At 38.8% G+C, this 21,695-nt stretch overlaps 1 protein-coding gene across 1 annotated transcript in view; it reads right to left on the bottom strand.

Annotated features, from left to right (window-relative positions):
* The window catches only part of atxn7l2b (ataxin 7-like 2b), a 43,992-nt gene that overhangs the window by 2,108 nt on the left and 20,189 nt on the right, over nt 1-21,695 (bottom strand). The gene's annotated exons all lie outside the window — the stretch shown is intronic.

The raw sequence follows: 21,695 nt of genomic DNA, 5'->3' as shown, positions 1-21,695 counted from the left end.
AGCAGTTTCAGAAATCTTCTTAGTTGTTTTCTTTGCTTGATGTAGGCCAATAATTTGATCCTCCTGAGACAGATTAACATCCTCTCAATGACCACAGGATTTGTCTTCCTACATGGTTGTTGAAGAAATGAGAAGCTCCTCACTGCATCTGCTAGGGTTAAATAAGTTGTTGCAGCTGAAACATATTCATCATTGCACTTTTTTTTGGACAGGCAGTGTCTATACACTTCAAACTCCAAACTCCCACAGCTGCAGTGTAATTTTCATAGACACCAATCAGTGCAGTCAATCAGCTGATTAATGTCATATCATCAGGCAGAGCTGAGACCATCAACCATCGCACCCCCTCCCTGGCCTGACCTTCATACATCACGAGTCTCGTATCTGCTTTTAAGGACAGTACATTTGCATTTTATTATGCACCATCTCTCCCCTCCTTGCTAATAACATCAGGAAGCTCGAACTCAGCAGTGAGGCTATTAGATGGAACATAAATAGCCGCAACAAATATGAGCACTCAAATGCATTTCCTCTCACAGAGTATCTGCCGCAAATGACGGCACAGTTGAGCCCCGCCACAGCTTCAGTTTTGTGGCTGATCCATGTTGATAATAAGAGAGTGGGTGTAATCTTTAACTTTTTATTTTTGTAAAGAGGATTATTCTCTCTTACTCTTCAGACAAAATAAACACATTACATAACAAATGAGCTAAAAAAAAAAAAAGGCCTACACACCCATGATCTGTATTATTTTGTTATGTGTGTGGGCTATAAATAGCAACATAGAATTTCCGCTTTATTTAAAACACTTCGTTTAGAAGACGTAATGAATCCTTTCCAGTAAGCCAGTTCTGGGAACAAATTATTATGCGAATATGGAATACATAAAGAGCTGAGTTAAACCTCGAGTCTGACCTCAAACAAACATCAAGCAGTCGGCCTACAGATTTGGGAGAGACGAACGTGGAGGTTTACAGCCTACAGGTGGATGCAGGGGTGGAGGTGGGCTACTGAAATACTGCAGTGTTTGCAAATTAGCTGTTCGGCAGCATCGTAGCAGAGAAAAATAGCAGATGAAGCACTCGCAGCTGGACTTGCTGGGGATTAAAGAATGTTATGTTTGGGTCTATATACTCAGGTGGCTAGCCTGGAATACACAGTTTGCTCTCGAAAAAAAATAAATAAAATGACACTAAGAGATTAGACACTAAGATTGTACAATGATACATTAAGCTAAATACTCAAGGTCAGAAAGCCAACACTGTAAGCATGTTAGCATGTAAAGTATAATATTTATCGTTTGTCTGAGTGTAGCATGTTAGAATGTAAAGTATATTTACAATGTTTGTCTTAGTGTAGCATGCTAACATGTAAAGCATATTATTTATCATGTTTGTCTTAATTTAGCATGTTAGCATGTAAAGTAAAATATTTACTATGTTTGTCTTAGTTTAGCATGTTAGCATATAAAGTATATTATTTATTATGTTTGTCTTAGTTTATCATGTCAGCATGTTTAGTATAGTATTTACCATGTAATGATGCTGCTAGAGGAAAAGTTAGGAGATCACCAAAGTTATTAAAGTTCATCCTGTGGGAACATGAATATCTGCAGCTAATTCCTCGACAATTTATCCTCTAAATGTGGAGATATTTCACTCCAAGCTGTAAATGTCAGCTTTATTGTGGCCTGAAAGAAAAATCCAGCTGCTCGCCAGTCTGTGTGAATCATCTTCTGTGGATCATGAATGAGCAAACCAACCATGATGAGATATTTCAGTTAGACTATCTCTGATTTACTTGAGGTTGTGGCAAAAAAGTGCTTTAACAAATAATGTTTTTATTAATTTTATTATTGATTAAGGACACAGTAGGTAGAGATGCACTAGGCAAAGAACAATAGTGCTTGTAGTAAAAGTTGAAAAAATACAAATCAGGATAAAGCTGGTTGTTAGTAAAGAAGAAAAAAATAACGACTGTCCCACTTTCTAATAATAGAAACACTCAGAATTGGTTTGCAGTCCAAAGAATAACTGAGGGTTGAAGGATTTTTGTCAGTTACTCCACTGGATTTGCATTAATAAGAATTATTTTTTCTTCCTTACTAATCGAAACTTGTGTTTAAATTCATACATTTTCTAAAAGACCAATGTACAGGATTTATGTGTTATTTCCAAGCGTGTAGCGCAACTTGGAGTAAATTCTCCTTTACAGCCAGTGTTTAGTTTGTCTGAGAACCAGCTCTATATGTAGACAAGATGAACAACCTGTAACTACACAATCATTGTTGTTTTTATTAGCTTTGAACGAGGATAAGCTAATGATAACACTAGGATTATGCAATTACAGGTAATTTGTACACAAATTGAACTACTAAAGCCCATGAACTGGTCCTTTAAAGAAAATTGAAAAATAACACTGAATAATGTGTCCACTGGAATAATCTGAAAAGCCAGCGAAACAGAACCATTTCCGTCTCTGTGACTCATTTTCCCCTCGTTGTGAAGAAAATAAAACCCTGTGACTAATGAGACTAACGACATATTAAACTGAATTTGAAATGGTCATATCCTTTCATGTGAGGCTGTTAAATGAGATCAGTTTTAAGACAGTTAACAGGCCACAGAGTGACTGTGTTCAATAAAATGTTCTTGCGTTTTAATGTCACACCGGCTCCCACTTTACAGCGCATCCTCTCTGCTTTTAACAGCTTAGAAACGAGCATTACTCACTCTAACTGTCCAAATGGACATTAGGTGACAGAAACTGTCATGGCATACATATTTATGAGAACATTACAAATGCCACAGGTCTGAAAAAGTCACACACGACAACTTGTCATGATTTTAGTTGGGTTTGTAAGTTTTTTTCTACCGCTGGTGGTCTGTCCTACCTAAAGCAGATTTGAGTGAAACAAAACTAGCTGCAGTCTGAGTATAAAGAGCAGCCTGTCTGCTTCTAAGCCCTTATTTCTCTCCACTGCAATCTTTCACATGTCTTCTGTCCTCATTAGAGCCACGGAGGCGAGCTGCAGGCAGGAAGAGGAGGAGGAGAGGGAGGAGAGGGGGATGATGATGTTGTGAAATCCAGACAGATGCTGCATGGTTAATAATGCAAGCCAGCTGTCCGCATTCAGGAGGGTGACAAACTGAAAATCAGTCAAGCAGCTTTCAAGCCACTCAGACACTGTGGCTCAACAGAAAACACACAGTTGGAGAACCTGCACAAGCACAAGCTGCACAACTTCACATGCAGAGACACTTTCCAGATTTTATTTGGGTTATTATTTATTTTACTTATGTGTCTTTTATTTCTTGTCACATTAAATTAGTGGTGGGACACGACTAAAAAAAAAAGAATCCAATTAATTAGAGGCTTTGTAATTAATTAATCACAATTAATTGCATTTCTGCCAAATAGCAATGTTTGACACAATAAGCAAAGTTTTTCAAGTCCAATTTTGGTTGACGACTGAATCAATGAATAGACATGCACACACGTGGACAAAATTGTTGGTACCCCTCGGTTAATGAAAGAAAAACCCACGATGGTCACAGAAATAATTTGAATCTGACAAAAGTAAAAATAAATAAAAATTCTATGAAAATTAACCAGTGAAAATCATACATTGTTTTTGAACCATGGTTCAACAGAATTATTTAAAAAAATAAACTCATGAAACAGGCCTAGACAAAAATAATGGTACCCCTAGAAAAGACTGAAAACAATGTGACCATAGGGACATGTTCAATCAAGGTGTGTCCTCTAATTAGCATCACAGGTGTCTACAAACTTGTAATCAGTCAGTCGGCCTATTTATAGGGTTACAAGTAGTCACTGTGCTGTTTGATGACATTATTATTACTTTTGTCAGATTCAAATTATTTCTGTGACCATTGTGGGTTTTTCTTTCATTAACCGAGGGGTACCAACAATTTTGTCCATGTGTGTACGTGAACTTAACAAAAATGTTTGTTTTATTTATATTTATCTGCAATTTTCATCTGTCTACTACATTCACAGATTACTGCAAACTCAGAGTAATTATAGTGATTATATTCAACATTTTAAGACGTTTTTGTAAACTGAAGCACTTTCAATGTCTTGATAAGTGGTCTATTATGGGATGGCTACACCGTTTGCCAGTACAAGGACTGTGGTAGCTAATGCGTCCAAAGGATCGTCAGTTTCTCGCGTCCCATTCATTGTCTATATGAAATGCACCACATTGCATGCTGGTTACGTTGTGGTGCGTTGCCTTTCATTTGCATAAAGTAGATTTGACCTCTACTTTAATGAGAAGTCGTATTAATGAGATTCAAGTCACCTGTCTGTGCTTTTAATGTTGTAGCTGGTTGGTATAGCCGATGTTTCTGCTTTGTAAATAAATGGACGTTTTGGTACAGACTTAAGGTTTGCTGAAGACGATGCACTGCATATACAGTATGTATGTAGATACCTGAACATTACAGTGATATATGAGTGCTGTGCATCTCCTAACAAATCATTGGCTTTAATACGCTGCTCTCTGTTTGGAATACGGCTACAAGGATTTTTGCATAAAGTAGATTTGACTTCTACTTTATGCAAATTCGTGTGGGCAGCAGAGGTCTGACGCATTGCAAAATATACGTTAAACGTCTAAACTTGTTGAACTAAAATGAGGACAGATTCAGCAGCTTATTTCTCACCTCAAATGCTTTTAGAAAAACTTTTTGGTGAGGTGTCTGTGTGCTGAAGCTAAAGCGCTGTCCTGTGCATTTTCTTCACGGCTGACGAGCAGATTTTAGGTTCATTACCGCCACCTACAGGGCTGGAGTGTTCATCAGTGCTACCAGTCTGCCAGAAATTAGGGAATTGAGAAAGGTGCGATTAAATGTGTTATTTTTTTAACGCTTTTTTTCTTTCTTTAATTAATCGTAGTTAACGTGTTTCAGTCCCAGCCCTACATTAAATCTGTGTTGGTTTTATTCACCTTGCTGTGTTTTTATTTTGTTTTAATTTTGAAATTCAGACAGTTTTAGGGCTTGTCTTTTCTATTTTGCTGCCTTGTAAAGCACAAGTGTAGCATCTGATCTGAGACGTGTTAGTTGATAAGTTAGTAGAATGAAATCTGTTCTGTCTGTTCTATTAGCTGACCAGCAACTTGTGGGAAAACAGACGTTTCCTTTTCCCTATGTAAGCAGGTAGTCTCTGACAGGAGATATAGGTCTTTCTGGTTTGGTTCTGGGAATGTTTATGTTGAACAGGCTGAGCTAATGTTTATGCAGGGGTCCCCGTCAAGATAGTGATGGATGGGCCCTACAGAGTCGAAGGGATATCCTGTATCCTGTTTTTACCAAGTCTTCTAACAGAGACTAGATGTTGTGACCTCATACGTCACCAAAGGGTATAAAATGACCACCAGCCCTTTGTTCAAGTGGGATTTTCATATTGGCTGGGAAACTCTCCACAGGCAGACCATGGTGCCTGTTCAGATGCTGTCTTATTTATGTAATAAATTAGATCAAAAACGTAACAGTGTCAACGGACGTTTTCTTCAACATCTGCACATCCTTGAGGTCTAAGAGAAACTACGACACAAGTAACCTGGATTCTGAAAAGTGCTATATAAAAACATATTATTATTACTATTATTATTACTATTATTGTTATTATGATGTCATGCTGTTACATAGTATTACTAGTTGGACAATCTGAACTTTATTTGCCGTCCTCCTGTCCCCACCCCCCTCATCCCCACTCTCACCCCAACCCGTTGAAGCAGATGGCCGCCAGAGGTTTATTTTTTGGTTCCTTCCCACCGTTGTCAATCGCTTGCTCATAGCGAATCCAAATGTAACTTTGGATAGTTGAGTTCTCTGTTTTCTTTAAAAAGTTTTTAAGGTCTGTATCTTACCATGCTAAGCGCTGTGGGATGTTGTGAGTTGGCGCTATATAAATAAAATTGAACTAGTACTTATGTATATTCTTTTTTGATATTTATTTTTCTACTGATATTTCTTAAATGCTCCCCTTTGATGCTATATCAATGTAAATTTCCCCACCGTAGGATTAATAAAGGCTCATCTTATAGTATTATTATTATTATTATTATTCTTATTCTTATTATTATTAATGACTTAGAAACGCAAACGGGGACATTTTGTTTGTTCCTGCAAACTAGCAGACAAAGAAAAAAGGCAGAGCTCAACATTTTGGGATGTACACGGATTTGTTTTCTCGCCAAGAGTTGAATGACAAAATGGAAACCACTCTCATATGTGTCTGCTGAACATAAAACTGAATATAAAAACTGGAAACTGGTTTAACCAGCAATCCCAGCTTCCAGCGAGAGCGCCGCAAATCATCAGTGAACTGCTGATCTTACACTTTTTTGCAGGTTTTGTGGCAATTAAACAAGATTTGTTAGTGTGTTATTGAGGTGCCACTAGACAGTCAGGCTAGTAGTTTCTCTCTGTTTCCACTCTTTGTGCTAAGCTAAGCTAACTACATTTCAATTTTCTGTAGTGTTCGGGTCACTACTCAAAAAAGCAAAGTACTACATATTATTTATTACTTATGTTAATACATTGAGGTACTTATTTACTCTTTTGCATTACTCCACAACATCACATGTACTGTTACATAAATTCCAGTTAACATTAAATCTCACATATCTCCCCATATCAGCAGAAATATACAAGATCTTTGTTTTATACTCTTAAATAAAGAATGGTAGAAAAGCCAGTTGCATATCTCAGATGATGAAGATGGTGGAAGCAGGTTCTGCTGCCTCAAAATAAAAGTCGTGACTGTTAGCGACCGCAATGTGTTAACTGATAATTAGTTACATTACAGACAAAAGTACTGCGATTACAGACTTTCCAAAATGATCCAATTACTCCCTTAACTCTGCCCATTTATGTAATGAAGCAATCATCAGATTCAGACACAAATCCATTAAATCTTTACAGGTGAACAAAACAAAAAGTCACACAGAAGGAATGAAAAAAGCATCAATGCTAGCTTACATCATGCAATTCAGAAAAGGGGATTCAAACGTCATATATCAATGAAAAAGAAGTCATTTTGCACTGAGGATCACTTTTGTGTCTGTGGTTTCTGACAGTAATCCTTCATGACATAAATGGCTGCAGTTCAAATATCCTCTGACATATAAAAGGTCGAACCAGAATAAGTGAACAGTAACACCTGTGTAAATACATCTGCTTCCTTCTGCCGTTATTGACCTTTATTGCCCATAATCAATGACATTATCTCTTCCCTGAAATGGACCCAGAGAGCTTTCATAACAGGACAATTAAATGTATGTAAGGTATTCAAATTTCCTTTAATTTGTCAATTATATCCCTCTTGGAAATCATGCATATTATACTCTTTTTTTAAACAACAAAAAATAAGAAGATTAACCCAAAGCCTCTTGAATAAGATTCCAGCCCTGGAACAGATTAAAAATAATAACGTAGTAATACTGTATTTTGGAGACAGCAAAATATCCATTGTGTGTGCAAGTTACCGGGTTCATTTGGGGGAAAGGCCGATTAGATGAAAGTACACGTAAACTACAGGGTTTCTATTTCTGACAACATAAACAAACTAAAACGCCTTTGTTGCTGTGCTTACTGCTGAATCAGATGTAGAACTCAGAAACACAAAATCCCTTAATGAGGTTGTAAAGTGCTCAAGAGAACTATGCCTTGAAAGATTTTTTTTATATGTATTGTGTGTTTGTGAGTGGAGGAGTTGTGTTTTTACTTGACACACGGCTCTGTGACAATGACAGCAGAAACCGGATGGATTTGCAATAATGATCCTGCATTAAACCCTGTTTCCCAGAAACGTCCACACGCTGCAGAGAGCCGAGGGCTGTGATTAATAGATGCAGCAGCAAGAGAAGCACAGCCTCTTAAATCCCTTACAGCTCAGCACGACGCTCTTCTCCAAGCAGAAGATTATTACAGACTCACACGGGCTTGAAACAAATCTGTTTAATTTACAGTAATGCGCTTCCTCTTCTGATGTAGCCGATGTAGCGCCGGGCTTTTCCTTTATGGTTGTGGCTGAATTATGTGAGACTTCCAGGGACCCTGGATGGCCATTATCACTGGAAAAAAGCTGTCAGGCACCAAATCTGATGGTAGCAAGGCTGCAGCGGCTTTGCGAATGAGTCATCCACTGAATCTAAACGCTGAAAAAATCTGAATTTAATCACAGGCGATGAGACTGTATTCAGATCCTTTAATTAAGGAGCAGCAGATTGTGAAAGTATTCTGTTACAAGCAAAAACCTGCATTCAAAACTGAAAAAAACTTGTAACTGATGTTTTGACATTAAGAATGGCTCAAATAACTACATGCAATGTGTCAATGGTAGTCATAACGCCATTATCAAGAATATTATAATGCAACTGTGCAGTTCCTCTGAGCTCTAATGTGACCTGCAGCATTGTCCACAATAACTGCCATGGTTGACTCTAAGTGTGGCCTTCAGTGTTCAGATGCTCAAAAAATGAACTGTGAATTGGCACCAAATGGCACCCAACAAAGTCATCAACTGGCTGGTGAAAGAGTGGAACATTTAGCAGCTAAAGAAGAGAGTCAATATTGGATGTACATCTGTTAGGTGGACAGAAACATGTCAATACTCCAAATGAGTGTTGCTCAGTAACTGCTAAATGTGTAAAGAGCCAACTCTTTGCTAACATGTTCACCATATCTGCTCACAAAATACACTGCCTAGCCAAAAAAAAAAAACAAAAAACAACTTGTCACTTGGATTTAACTAAGCAAATAGAGAACCTTCCATTGGATAATTACTGCAGTGATGAATACGTTTCAGCTGCAACAGCTTATTTAACCCTAGCTGATGCAGTGAGGAGCTTCTCATTTCTTAAACAACCATGTTGGAAGACACATCCTGTGGTCAAGAAAAGGATGTTAATCTGTCTCAGGAGGATCAAATTACTGGCCTACATCAAGCAAAGAGAACAACTAAGGAGATTTCTGAAACTACTACGATCATGTTAAGAACCGTTCCTCGCATCATTAAAACCTGATGGATAGTGGAGAACCATCGTCTTAGAGGAAGAAATGTGGTCAAAGCAAACTCTTAGATGATCATAGGAGATCAACAGTAGTGAAAGTAAGAGCATTTCCACATGCGCAATGCGAAAGGAAACTCAAGGGATTGGGCCTAAACAGCTGTGTAGCTCTAAGAAAACCACTGATCAGTGAGGATAATCAGAAAAAAAAGACTTCGGTTTACTAGGTAGCATAAAGATTGGATTCTGGAGCAATGGAAGAAGGTCATGTGGTCTGATGACTCCAGATTTACCCTGTTCCAAAGTGATGGGGGCATCAGGGTAAGAAGAGAGGCTGATGAAGTGATGAACTCATCATGTCTAGTGCCTACCAGCCTGTGGGGGTTAGGGTTATGATCTGGGGTTGGTCAGGTTCAGCAACGTTATGTTCCCAAAGAATGAGGTCAGCTGACTACCTGAATATACTGAATGACCAGGTCTTTCCATCAGTGGAGTTTTTCTTCCCTGATGTCATGGACATGTTCCAAGATGATGATGTCAGGATTCATGGGGCCACATTGAGAATGAGTGAATCAGGGAGCATCAGATGGATTAACCTCCACAAAGTCCAGACCTCAGCACCACTGAGAATCTTTGAGATGTTCTGGAGAAGACTTTTTGCAGCGGTCCGACTCTCCCATCATCAATATGAGATCTTGGTGAAAAATTAATGCATCTCTGGACAGAAATAAATGCTGTGACATTGCAGAAGCTTATCAAAACAGCAAATGTGCGCCCTAATCAAAGCTAAAGGTGATCAAACGATATATTAGTGTGTGACCTTAGTGTATATATGTCAATTTTGTGATCACAATTAGTTTCTGCTGTTCCTGTACAACAATTGAATACAGGTTCAAATAAAATTACAGTATTAGTGCATTTTATTGCATCATTATTGATTAATTTACATGATGTCAAAGTGATGCAAGTCTGAGTGATGGATTGATGTAGCCAGGATGTCATGTACCCAACATCTCAAAATGCCTTTAGTTACTTTCCACAACAGGACACATACTTGTCCTGATCAAAGTCCCATAAAATTAGCTTCAGAAAAATGGTGCACCACACATCAAATAACTGGCACTATTTGTTGTCTTTTGTCATCAGGATGATCCCAAAACCTGCATTCAAACATTTAAAAGCCTCCTCTTCCTTGACTTAAAGGTTTGTGTCCACTAGATCCAGCAATTTTTTGCATCCCCTTCATTGCCTAAGTGAGACACACGGCGTTGCATGCTGGTCCGGTTGTGGTGCGTTTCGAGCTGCGATCCTTTGCATGTCCCTGGAGCGCTCCCCAGCTCATTTGCATAAAGTAGACTCCACTTCATGCAAATTCGATTCGGCATGCAGAGGTCTGACGCATGGCAAAACTTTCATCAAACGTCTAAACTAGCTGTTGGTGAACTAAAAGACAGATTCAGCAGCTTATTTCTTGCCTCAAATGCTTTCAGAAATACTTTTTGCTGAACTGTTGTTGAAATAAAAGACAAAGCTTTTGACCCAGCTGCCTGTTGGTCCAACGCATCAGCCGGACTGAAGGTCTGAAGGGCTGCCATGTGACCACCTAGAGGCCTGCTAGTGACCGACCACAAAGCAGGCGATTTTCAGATGCGTTGCGTTTACATGGGGGAAACATGGATCTAGTGGACACGTAAGCTTGTTTTATGCTTGATGCGTCCACGAGGTCTGCGTGGTCCACGTGGACGAATTACATCATTTTTGCAGCCACGCTGTCTCACACGGAAAAATTTCGCATCGCCCACCTCCACATTTTTCGTGTGCACAACAGACAGTCAATGGGAAAACATGGTGGAAGAACAAGAGCTCCTAGCAGCAGAAGTTCAATAATACAGGCATTTATACAATTCATCACACAGAGATCACCGTGGTAACCGGGTTATGAACAATTCATGGTGTGAAATTAAAACTAAGTGTTCAAATGCAACTATTCGGTAAAATGCCATGTTATCAGTGGTGTGAACGATGGCAAACTTCTTCTACTCTAGTTTAGTGCCGTGGTAGATGGCTGTGTGCGATGCACTGCCCCCTGCAGTTTGGAAATACAGCAGAGTATAAAAGCCACATGTTCTCTCGAGCGTCTCATTTCCGTGCATCACTTTCGTGCGAAAAGCATAACCCAGGCTGTAGCATAACTCACATTTTTGCAGATAATCATTGTATCAAAGTTGTGCTCACATATTCCACACCATGGCAGAATTTGTAAGATATGTACCATTCTTTAATCAAAACACGAAGGATCAAAGCAAACATGCAAAATGTCTCACATATCCGGATGCTCCTGGTTCTGGGTCTAACTTTTATCTTCTACAGACTTAAAGCAAAAAAAAAGTATTATTTTGTGAGGCTACATTCTCAGACACTATAAGTAAAGGAGTGTGTGACTAGAGTCTTAATCATTAGTTTGCTTTGCTCATATTCTTAATAAAGACCCGAATGACTAATTGGCCTAGAAGATGTTTTGACAAGTCACAATAGGAAAAGCATAAATTGACATGAATTCCATTTAGTTGCTACTATTGTTATGCAGATTCATTGTCATGGTTGATAGATAGGACCGTGGTTAAGGTTAATAGTGACACGAGCTTTTTCTACTATGACATGGCAAAATGTGAGCAGTGAAATATGGTCTGTGCTGGAACATTTTACATTAAAATTGGCAGAATTAACTTGAATTTTGTGAATTTTCCTGTCTGTAAAAAAATCTCGGCTCCTCACAGCTGTTGGAGCTCTTTCACCTCTGGCTCTCGTTGACAGGCTGCTGACTGACCGCCCAGTCCTGGCTGAAGGATGGGCTCAAGGGGGAGCACCCGAGGATGAACCCACACCTGAATAATACATAGATCCTGCAGCACCAAAGTAACTGACTCATTCACTCCCTCATCACACGCTGCCACGGGCATCAGCAGCCATTATATAACAGCTGCAAAGGCCAGTTCCAGCTTAACATGGGGCTGGGTCTGTTCGCCTGAGCCACAGCTGAATTGCCTTTTTCGGACGGACTTCCCACTAGTGCATTGTGGGATTGAACGAAGCACATGCTTGCAGGATAGAGCTAAGAATGAATATTGATGGGTTTGGGGGTGCAAGTCTAAAACCTGTTTATAAAATCCTTACTCACCACTGGAGTCACCGCAGTGCAGTCATGCGTGAAGCATTTGTCTTATGCAATCGAGACAGGCAGGTTTTGTTTTGGCTGGTGCTGTGAAGGCCAGAGTTCAGGGGGAAATGAGAAGAAGCGATGCTCAAGGGAGAACTCGCTGAAACCTCATTCCAGGATGTGATAACAGTCAAATAGCTAATGATGGGAATCGAGACGGGGTGCTCGAGTGCTTTCACTAATTTTAGAATCATCTGAGGGCATTGACGTGTGCATTAATTGAAGAGGTGCACACTCGACACACATGCTAGTAAAAGTAGAGAACTGCTTCCCGTCAGATGGCTGAGTCTTCGTCCTTGCTGACGAGGAACCTCCTCGAGTGTGCTCCATTATTCACAACCCAGAGCTGAATAAATAAAGGCATGCAGTAAACACCCTCCGATCTAATGATGCAACGGGACACTTGTCTTCAAAGCCAAAGGACATTCTGTCCAACTCCTCGCTCTGCTTCCCTTCCTTCTCCTCCCCTTTCAGCCCTTCTATCGCTCTCCTCTGCTTCTCGACCAAAACACAGCGCTCCATCCCACTCTTTTACACAGCCATTTGATTTCTAGTTTGGTGGACATTTCATTTTATGTGCTGGTGCAGCAGATTTATGTTTTTCAGGCTCCTTAATCTCTTTGTTATGACTCCAGAGGTATAGCCAGTCTGCCTCTCAATTACACTCCCTTCCTGTGGAGTCGCTGAACTCATAATGCAACGCGTCCTCATTTAGCTCTCTGAGGTTTTGTAGAGAAAACATTAAGTTCCTGTGGGAAACAAACTGACTCCACTCATAATTGCATCGGTTTTTCTTTTCAAAAATGGACTAAAGTGCACATCTTAGCACGACACCACCATTTTCCAGTCGGAAGACAAATTAAGGACCGCACCGTTACTCCCATGCACACTTTCCTCTCAGCCTCATTACAGCGCTGCACTCCAAAACGCACATGCAATTTTCTGTCTCCCTTGGAGCGCAATCATTGCCGTTTGACTGGAGAGCTGTGGAGAAGAACCTCTTTATCCCGGCTTGATGGGCCACCGGTGGCCGTGGACACAAGCACTGAGAACAGGAAAATGAGAGACAAAAAAAAGTCAAGTGCGCGGCAAACAAGCCCTGCAGGTTTGTGTTTTAACCTGTCCACTCTGGCTGGATGGGCTCTCTGCGAAGGTAACAAGTGGGGTTTTGCACAGAAAGTTTTCTCTGCCAAGTCACAAAAACTGCGTTCGCCTGCAGCACCTTTTTCTGACATGTTCCCAAAATGGCTCCAGAGCAACAGGAGAGCCAAAAACTGAGGAGAAAACACAGTGGGGCTGACACAGATACACTGTAAACTGTTACAGTATTTTCTATTTCAAATGTTGCATCAGAAGCCAAACATTTCCAGCAGGGAGTCATCGACTGTTTCCAGTCTTTAAACACCTTCTCCGAGATCACATCGTCTTATTGGCCAAGTGCAGGGGCGCGGCTCTTATTGCAAAGGCAGAGGATTAGCATTGTTTTTCCCACATAGTTAATTAGCCTATCATGTGTCTCCTTTGGGAGCAGCCGACATGCATCGACTCCTTTATCTCGGCCCTGAGGAAGGGATTAACAGGTATTAAAGATACAGCCTGGGAAATGCCTCGTCTTCCAATATCTCTCTCATCCTCTCTCAGTTCAGAAAATCAACATAACATATTCACTGGCTTTGTTTTGTTTGTCTTTACGGTGCCATTGATGCAGATTTCATATTTCCCAGATGCAGACTTAAATACATCTGTAATGAGTCCTGTCAGTTTCACCTGACAGAAGTAATTATGCTCAGTTATTACAGCAGAGCTTGTAACCGCTGTAGCGACGGCTTAATTAGCGAGGGAAAACAATGTGCGCCCTGCCTCTTGATTACATCCATTGTTGGTGCTCACGGCGTCTCGGTGCGTTCTGACACCTGCAGCCCTTTTCCTCCGTGATTTAGAGTAGTGGTCTCTGTGCACATGGCTAAAGCACGGCCTGTTGCTAAGCAATGGGAAGAAAAGATGAGCCAAGATTACAGACAGCTTTGCTTTTATTGAAGCATGTGCCATCCATGTGGGCTTCTTCTCTGAGATATGATTGTCGAGTGACCTTGCTTCATCCCTGCACTTCTGATCAAAGACAAAACTAAAAGTGTTGCCATGGAAACCAAGAGCAGACCAGACGTAGGCTAAACAAAGATTACGGTACTCTGTTTTTTTTCTTTTTTTCTCTTGAGACCATTCCTACATGTCTAAGTTTTTTTTTTTTCAAGCCAGAAGAGGAAGTGATACTGCAAGAACTGGCAATTTGACTCCCGAGGAGATAAACACCTCAGTTAGGTACAGTTACCTGTGTCAGATACACCACCGTTTGATTTATTTAGAACTAATACATTATTTACAATGTGTTTAGTGCAAACTGTCTTACTGTTTAACATGAGCACCACCAGATGTAAAATAAAAACGATACTTTTCGGTGAGAAAATGAACGATAAAACCACCTGGAGGTCATTTTGAATGTGTAGCGAACATCATCATGTGTGTTTACAAACCATTCAGTAGTGTAGATTCCTATTACAATACACCGGCTTTAACCAGAAATATAAAAACAATGTATTAAATGATGATGTGAAGGCAATTTATATAACAGTGGTGATCACCTACATATCAGCTCCTCTCAGCTTTAATGAGCTTTATACTGAATTTCTGCTTATTGTTTACTGGTTGTTGCACATTCAAACTATAGCTTTATGAATAGTTCTGCAGCTTATAAATAAAAGCATGAAAATCACTCAGCGAGTGCAGTACTCTGCCAAGGCTGCTCAGTTGTGTAATTTCTGACAGATAAGACCCGATAAGTCCGCAGCGGTGGATTTGTAGTAGGATTGCAATCATGTGATCATCAGCAATCAGCTGACGTAGCATTCACTTGTTGTCATAGTTACAGTGATGCTGTGCCGCTATCTTGCAATGATACGAGACTGTTAAATTCTTAACAAATCCGTGGAATCAGACTATAAGCCACATCACTGCCAAAATCTAATCACTTGGTCATTGTGTCATTTCTGACCTTCCCTGAAAATTTCATCCAAATCCGTTAGTCCGTTTTTGAGTAATGTTACAGACAGACAGACAAACGTACAGCAATCGTCACATAACTCCACCATGTTCCTTAACGGAGTAATAATAAGGAACAAAAAGCAGCAGATGTATTGATGTGGAATTCCAATCAGGCATCAAAGCCACTGAAAATAAAGGACATTACTGATCAAAAACAAAAGCATCCCATGTTTTGGGTTCTCTGTGTTTTATTCAAGCAGCAGATCGACCTCATTCACCTGGTTTTCACACATTTCTTGTATGTGTTGGTGGCTGGCTGGCTAATTCACTGAGGCTTTGGAAATGGGAAGCTTTTTTAATCATAAAAGTGACAAAGACAACGGTGCGAAGGTGAGTGGAGAGGATGTAGATTGAGAGTTGCTTCCTGTTGGATAAGTTGTCGTTAACATTTGCAGTGTTTGGTTTTTTTGTATCAGCAACACAGATTTGCTCTGATTATTATTCATTTTTTATTTGGGGTTTTGTGTTACAGGACTTTATGGGTGAAATTTCTCTCCTCACCAATGTTTGCATTTCTGGCCAAGCCAAATTAGCATTAAAAATTCAAATAAGTGTTAATAATATAGATATTTAATCTCAGCTGGTAGCTTAAACTGGAAATTCAGGTCCAGCTCAGCGGGCACATCATTTCTGAAAACAAACACACCTTTTACATATAATTACAGGTCTTTAAATGATCATTAATGAGATTAATTCCAAGGCAGACAGTATTACTGAGCTGGCTAGTCTGGACTCATTGTGCATAAAAAGAAAGCAGAATGACCTTGTCTCACACTTTGAATTCATTCTCCTCTGAAATAACTTGAAATGGTGCAATTATCAGGTTAGAGCTGAAAGACTGTCGAACTGAATTGAAAACTGAAAGGCCTGTCAGATGGACTCAAACCCACTGTGGAGCTCTTTTTTAAATCAGAACACATAATTATATGGAAGTGGATATTGTTGCTGTTCATCCTGTTGAACTGTCACCGTTGAGGCCATTTTGATTGATGCTGTTTTGTCATTAATTTAAGTTAAATATTCTAACATTACTTGAAGTGTTTAACTGTTTCAGCTGTTAACACTGTTTTACTTCCAATTGTCCATAGGTCCACCCAGTTCTTTAATTAACTCGTAATTTTAGTTTGTTTTTTTTTATCACGACTTGAGCTAATCTTTCTACATATCCCTTGGCGACTTCATAAATACCCTACACAAATTGTGAATGTAATTATGCTGGTAATTGATTTAAATTAATGACTTTTAAAAAACATTTTATTTTTTCATAATCATTTTTTTTTTTATTTAAAATAACATCAAATACCCATAAATCTGGAGGGAATTAATTATGTTAAATGACAATTTAATCTGAAAAATTTAAAAACAAACATTTTCTGTGAAAATATGGCTTTTTACAATATGCAAAAAAAACAAATTTAAAACAACGTCAACTGTTTGAAAATTTAACATTTAAAAAATGTTAAATATTGATTTGATTAGTTTCTTTTACAGTGTAGGAGACTTGCACTGTTGCTTGAGAATCACTGGTTCATCTTTCTGACCTGTTTCAGTTCACGCTCACTGCTCTCACAGCATTGTTTTCAGCTACAGCGGGCAGCGTTTTTCAGTATAAAAGCTCTAGAAACCCATCGTACACTGTCAACAGATGCAGTTATGGAGACCAAGCTACGGACACAGTGGAGCATTTAGCAGCTAAAGGGCCAAACGGTTCTCTCAGAAGTCTGTAGAAACCAAAAAACTGAATGAAAACAGACTGAACTGGACTTTTTTTATCAGTTGGACAAAAGTAATGCTGCAAATGTTGCTCTGTAACACACTGGATGAGCAATTAAGTTGTGGTTTAGCATGTTTGCTTTGATAAATTTGCCATATTAACGCAAAATCTACATTCAAAAATAATTATTGCAGGTTTCAACAGTAAGAATGACCAGAGGCATGCTGAAAAACAACCCTTTGTGTTGGTTGTCAATGCAGCTGCAGCTGTAATGATCACAGCCAACATGGAGTCTGGTTGCATTCAATTGTATGTTGTGTAAACCAGTCGGCTCGGTGACAAGAGTGTGTGTTTCCCGTTGACTGTATATAAAGAGGTGTTTACCATGTCAGCAGAGAGGCCAGGTGGAGCACACAAAGAGATGGCTGTATGTAAACACGACTTAAACCGCTCTAAAAAACCAACCTCCTCATTGAGGTTTCTAGCTTTCAGAATGCCACATCTGTTCATGTTATCATTTCTGAAAAAAAAAAGTCTTTTAAGTTCATTATGATCATGTCTTTACAAATTCCATAATTATTTCTTATGGAAACAATCACTTCTTAATAAAAAAAATGACTGGATATCACAACTTGTCAACTAAATAACCGTACAAATTTAATAATAAACACTTCGTTTTTGTCGTTTTGAGTCTTGGTTTTGTCACTTTGTGTCTCGATTTTGTCGCTTTGTGCCTCGGTTTTTAATTAAAAAAATGACTGGATATCACTAAAATGTCAACTAAATAACCGTCCTAATTTAATAACAACCACCTTCTAATTAGCTAAACAATACAATGAGCTTATTCAGAAACAGTTTTGACTGTGTTCTTTTTATTAAGTTGAGATAATCATGACAGATATTTCTTTTTTGGTAATATATCAAATGTTATATGTTAAATAGCAAGTTGTATCTGTGTCCCAGAAATCACTTTCCACTAAGTTACTCATTACAAAAACACCTCTCAAGGAAGTGTGTTAATTCCAGATCACATGACCTGCTCCACATGATGTCATTTCCTCCTGAAGAAAAGACTGGCCAGACTCCAAGGCTTTCTGAGTTATTTAATATAAAGTAGTGTGTGAGTCAAGAGTGGATTTATGGCATGTCAACAGGTTTACTACAATATCTTTAGAAATAACTTTCAATTTCAATTTTACTTGATTGTATACATTAGGGATGTCTGATAATATCAGCCAGATATTGGCATAACAATGTAATATTGGTCAATGTCGGTATCGTTTTTTTAGCCTGTCATGAAAACCCATAAAATAATGCACTGGAAATCCTTGTTGCATTTGAAAATGCATCCAGTGAGGCATCACTATAAAATTAGGCATGATGTGTTAATTCCACAACAGGAGATATGTGATGTTACATAAAATGAGTTAAATAGCCCACATATATCGGTATCGGTTGATATTGGAATCGGAAATTAAGAGTTGGACAATATCGACATATCGATTATTGGCAAAAAAGCCAATATTGGACATTACTAGTATATATAATTTGGAAGAATCTTTGTGTAAAAATGCCATGTGGTGTTGGTTATAGGCGGTCATGTTAATTTTAGGCCTGAAAACAGCAAAAATGTCAACTATGATACCTGTCAACTATGTTACAAAAAGTCCTGCAATTATATATCGACCCTCAACATATTTTTTTAGCTCTTAAATATTTCAATGCATGCTGGCGAATTATGGGATAAGAAAGTGCTTTTGGTTACTGGTGTCTCTTCCCTGAGCTCATGAGGGACTGTTTTTGCAGATATCAAGACATCAATCTGTGCTTAAAACACCATCTGAGCAGGTAAGTCCAAGAATAAGAGAAGGCGAGGCCACTTCAGATTTGCCACGGAGCCAAAACAGTCAACGAAAGGCCGCAGGCAGTTGCCAGGCAACACTATCCCTATCGCAGCAGGAAGTGGAGCCGAACAGAACATTAATCACTTTCAGCTCCATCTCACAAGAGTCACGGCGCTAAAATGCTCTGGTCAGACAGAGGTTTCACACTATGTCCAGTTTGTGGTTTGTACCTGCATTTCCTGGAGGTTTTTCTTAAGGTGCAATGAGACAGAGATTTTCCAAAAGTGTATATTTACATAATTCATAGAGACCATCTCTGAGAAGTAATACGATATTCATGCATTTTTGTCTGAGTCCAGCATCTGAGGGGGCGTACAAAGTCTAAATGCTGCTCGATTTTTACCTGAAAACAAGTTAAACCTGCTTCAAAGGGATTTATCTTGCGCTTGGAGAATTTTGTTTGGCAGTGAATGCTATTAAAGCCGATCTGTTTGCTTTACCTGCCAAAGCATATCTTTTAAAAGCAAATCCAGTTCCACTAGAATTTCTGCCCTGAAACTCTGCCAGGCTTGACTGTCACACACAAACAGGATTCAGCTTTGTGCCAAGACAGGTGAAAGATTGAATTTAATATGTGCAATATCTGGTCAAACTGAGGAGACTTTTAAAGAACAAAGTCTAGCATGTGGTATACTTTTTCTTATGCCATAGACAAATAGCACTGATATATATTCATAATTGTACATTTTTTAAAATCTAGACATAAAGAAAACCCAAATTCCAGGCTCTGCATTTGCTATATCTCAATCTAATTTCTCAGAGGACGGTCATGCCCATTCATATATGATTATATAATGAGGTATTAATTCATACAACGTTTGAATTATTCCATGCCCCTTGCTGCTATAATCTTATTAAATGATTTCTGGTGGCATTCTGAGTAGGAGGCTGCATCGGTGTAGCAGCTTATTGGCAATGCACAGGCTCTCACAGCTTTGCCAAAGCTAAGAATGGCTGCAGCAGATCTGTGAATTAAGGAAAACCCGAAAAAAAAAAGAAAAAAAAGATCTCAAAAAGCAGCATGTGGGTGGATTCACTTGAGTAAAAAATGACAAGGTTTTCCCCGCTCAGTCGGCGCTCAGAAACAGACCTAATCAAATACACAAACACACATTGTGCACAGTGAGTGAGAATAACACCAGCTATGTGAGGAAATCATTGGTAAAGCTGGACACGCTGGTGGCCGTCTGCACTCCTGAAGCGCTCAGCCGCAAAATAATGCACTGACGCACAAACTGTCTGCACTAATTTTAGAAAAAACATATCATTTAAGGAGTAGTTTGCATCTGCAGCTGCACAGATTCATAAATCACAGATAAACCGAGAACAAATGGACTCACTGCGCGGCCAGAATGATTCCCAAATGAAGCTAGTCCACTGGAATGAATGGGAACCTACATATATGGTGACAAAACAAAAATAGTAACACCATTCAGAACATGTAGTCACTGTTAGCACACTCAGCTGTCGGATGGATAAGAGATGATGGACTGGAAGGAGGAGAGAAAAATGTGCGACGGTTTTTGAGTGAAATCTGTGACTTATTTTACGAGACGGGAACATCCAGCCACAGAGTCTCAGAGCCAAAAAAAACTAGCTTTATTTACAAAAATGCAGTTTTAATTAGATCACTTCTGCTCGACTATGAGACAACATCATAGGAGAAGGGGAAGATTAGCAGAGAACTGCAATGACCGTCCATCTATATTTAGACTTGTTTTAAGGGCATGTGCACAACAAAAATGTGGTGTCCCCATGAGAGGCAGTGGAATGAGGATTTATAGTTTGGCCACTAATAATGATGGAGGGAAGGAAAGGTCAAAAGGCCACAAAGATCAATGTATATTTGTTCTCTTCTGGGAGCACGTACAAAGAAAATTCTGTGTGATTATTAGTCTTTTTTGGAGAACAGAACCACCTCCTGAGCTGATGATTGACAAGATATCGATGGTGATGTAAAACTGCCACATAATCTACATTTAGCTCAGTTCAGACAACTTTATTTATCCGAAAAGGCGATTTAATATCATTCATACAATGTCAACAGACAACCAGATACAGCTAAACTATCAGAGGAAATGTGTTAAAAGCAGGAGACAGTAGAAAGAACAAGTTACTCTCAAGTGCAAATCATTCAAAATAAGTGTTGTCTGTGAGATGAGTGAAAGTAAAATTGAAATATTACACATGAAACTGGAATGTTGCAATTGGAAAAATGAAATGCTGCACATTACAATGACATATTGTACATGAAATTGAACATTAAACTCTTGAATCTTGAGTCTATTGCAATTTGTAAAGAATTATGTCAGGTAAAATTGGAATATTGCACCTGAAAAAATTATAAAATACCTCTCATTACACTGATATATTGTACATAAAAAATGAAATAGTGCTCCTGAATTTGGAACATTGAAGCTGAGAAAGAAATGCTGCACATGAAACTGAACATTAAACTCTTGAATATGAGTCTAATTAATATTATAAAGACTTATTGCAAGCAAAATTGAAATATTACGCATGAAACTGGAATGTTGCACCTGAAAAATGAAATGTTGCTCATTACATTGACTTACTGTAATTGTAAATGAAAAATTACACCTGAAATTGAATGTTGAACTCGTGAATGTGGAATCTATTGACGACTATAAAGAAATATTGCAAATTAAGTTTAAATATTACACATGAAATTGGAATACTGCATTTGAAAAATGACAT

This window comes from Amphiprion ocellaris, chromosome 8 (genome assembly GCF_022539595.1).
Source record: "Amphiprion ocellaris isolate individual 3 ecotype Okinawa chromosome 8, ASM2253959v1, whole genome shotgun sequence".
NCBI lineage: Eukaryota > Metazoa > Chordata > Actinopteri > Pomacentridae > Amphiprion > Amphiprion ocellaris.
Note: the sequence above shows the minus strand (reverse complement) of the source record. Positions and strands in the feature narration are given on the sequence as shown.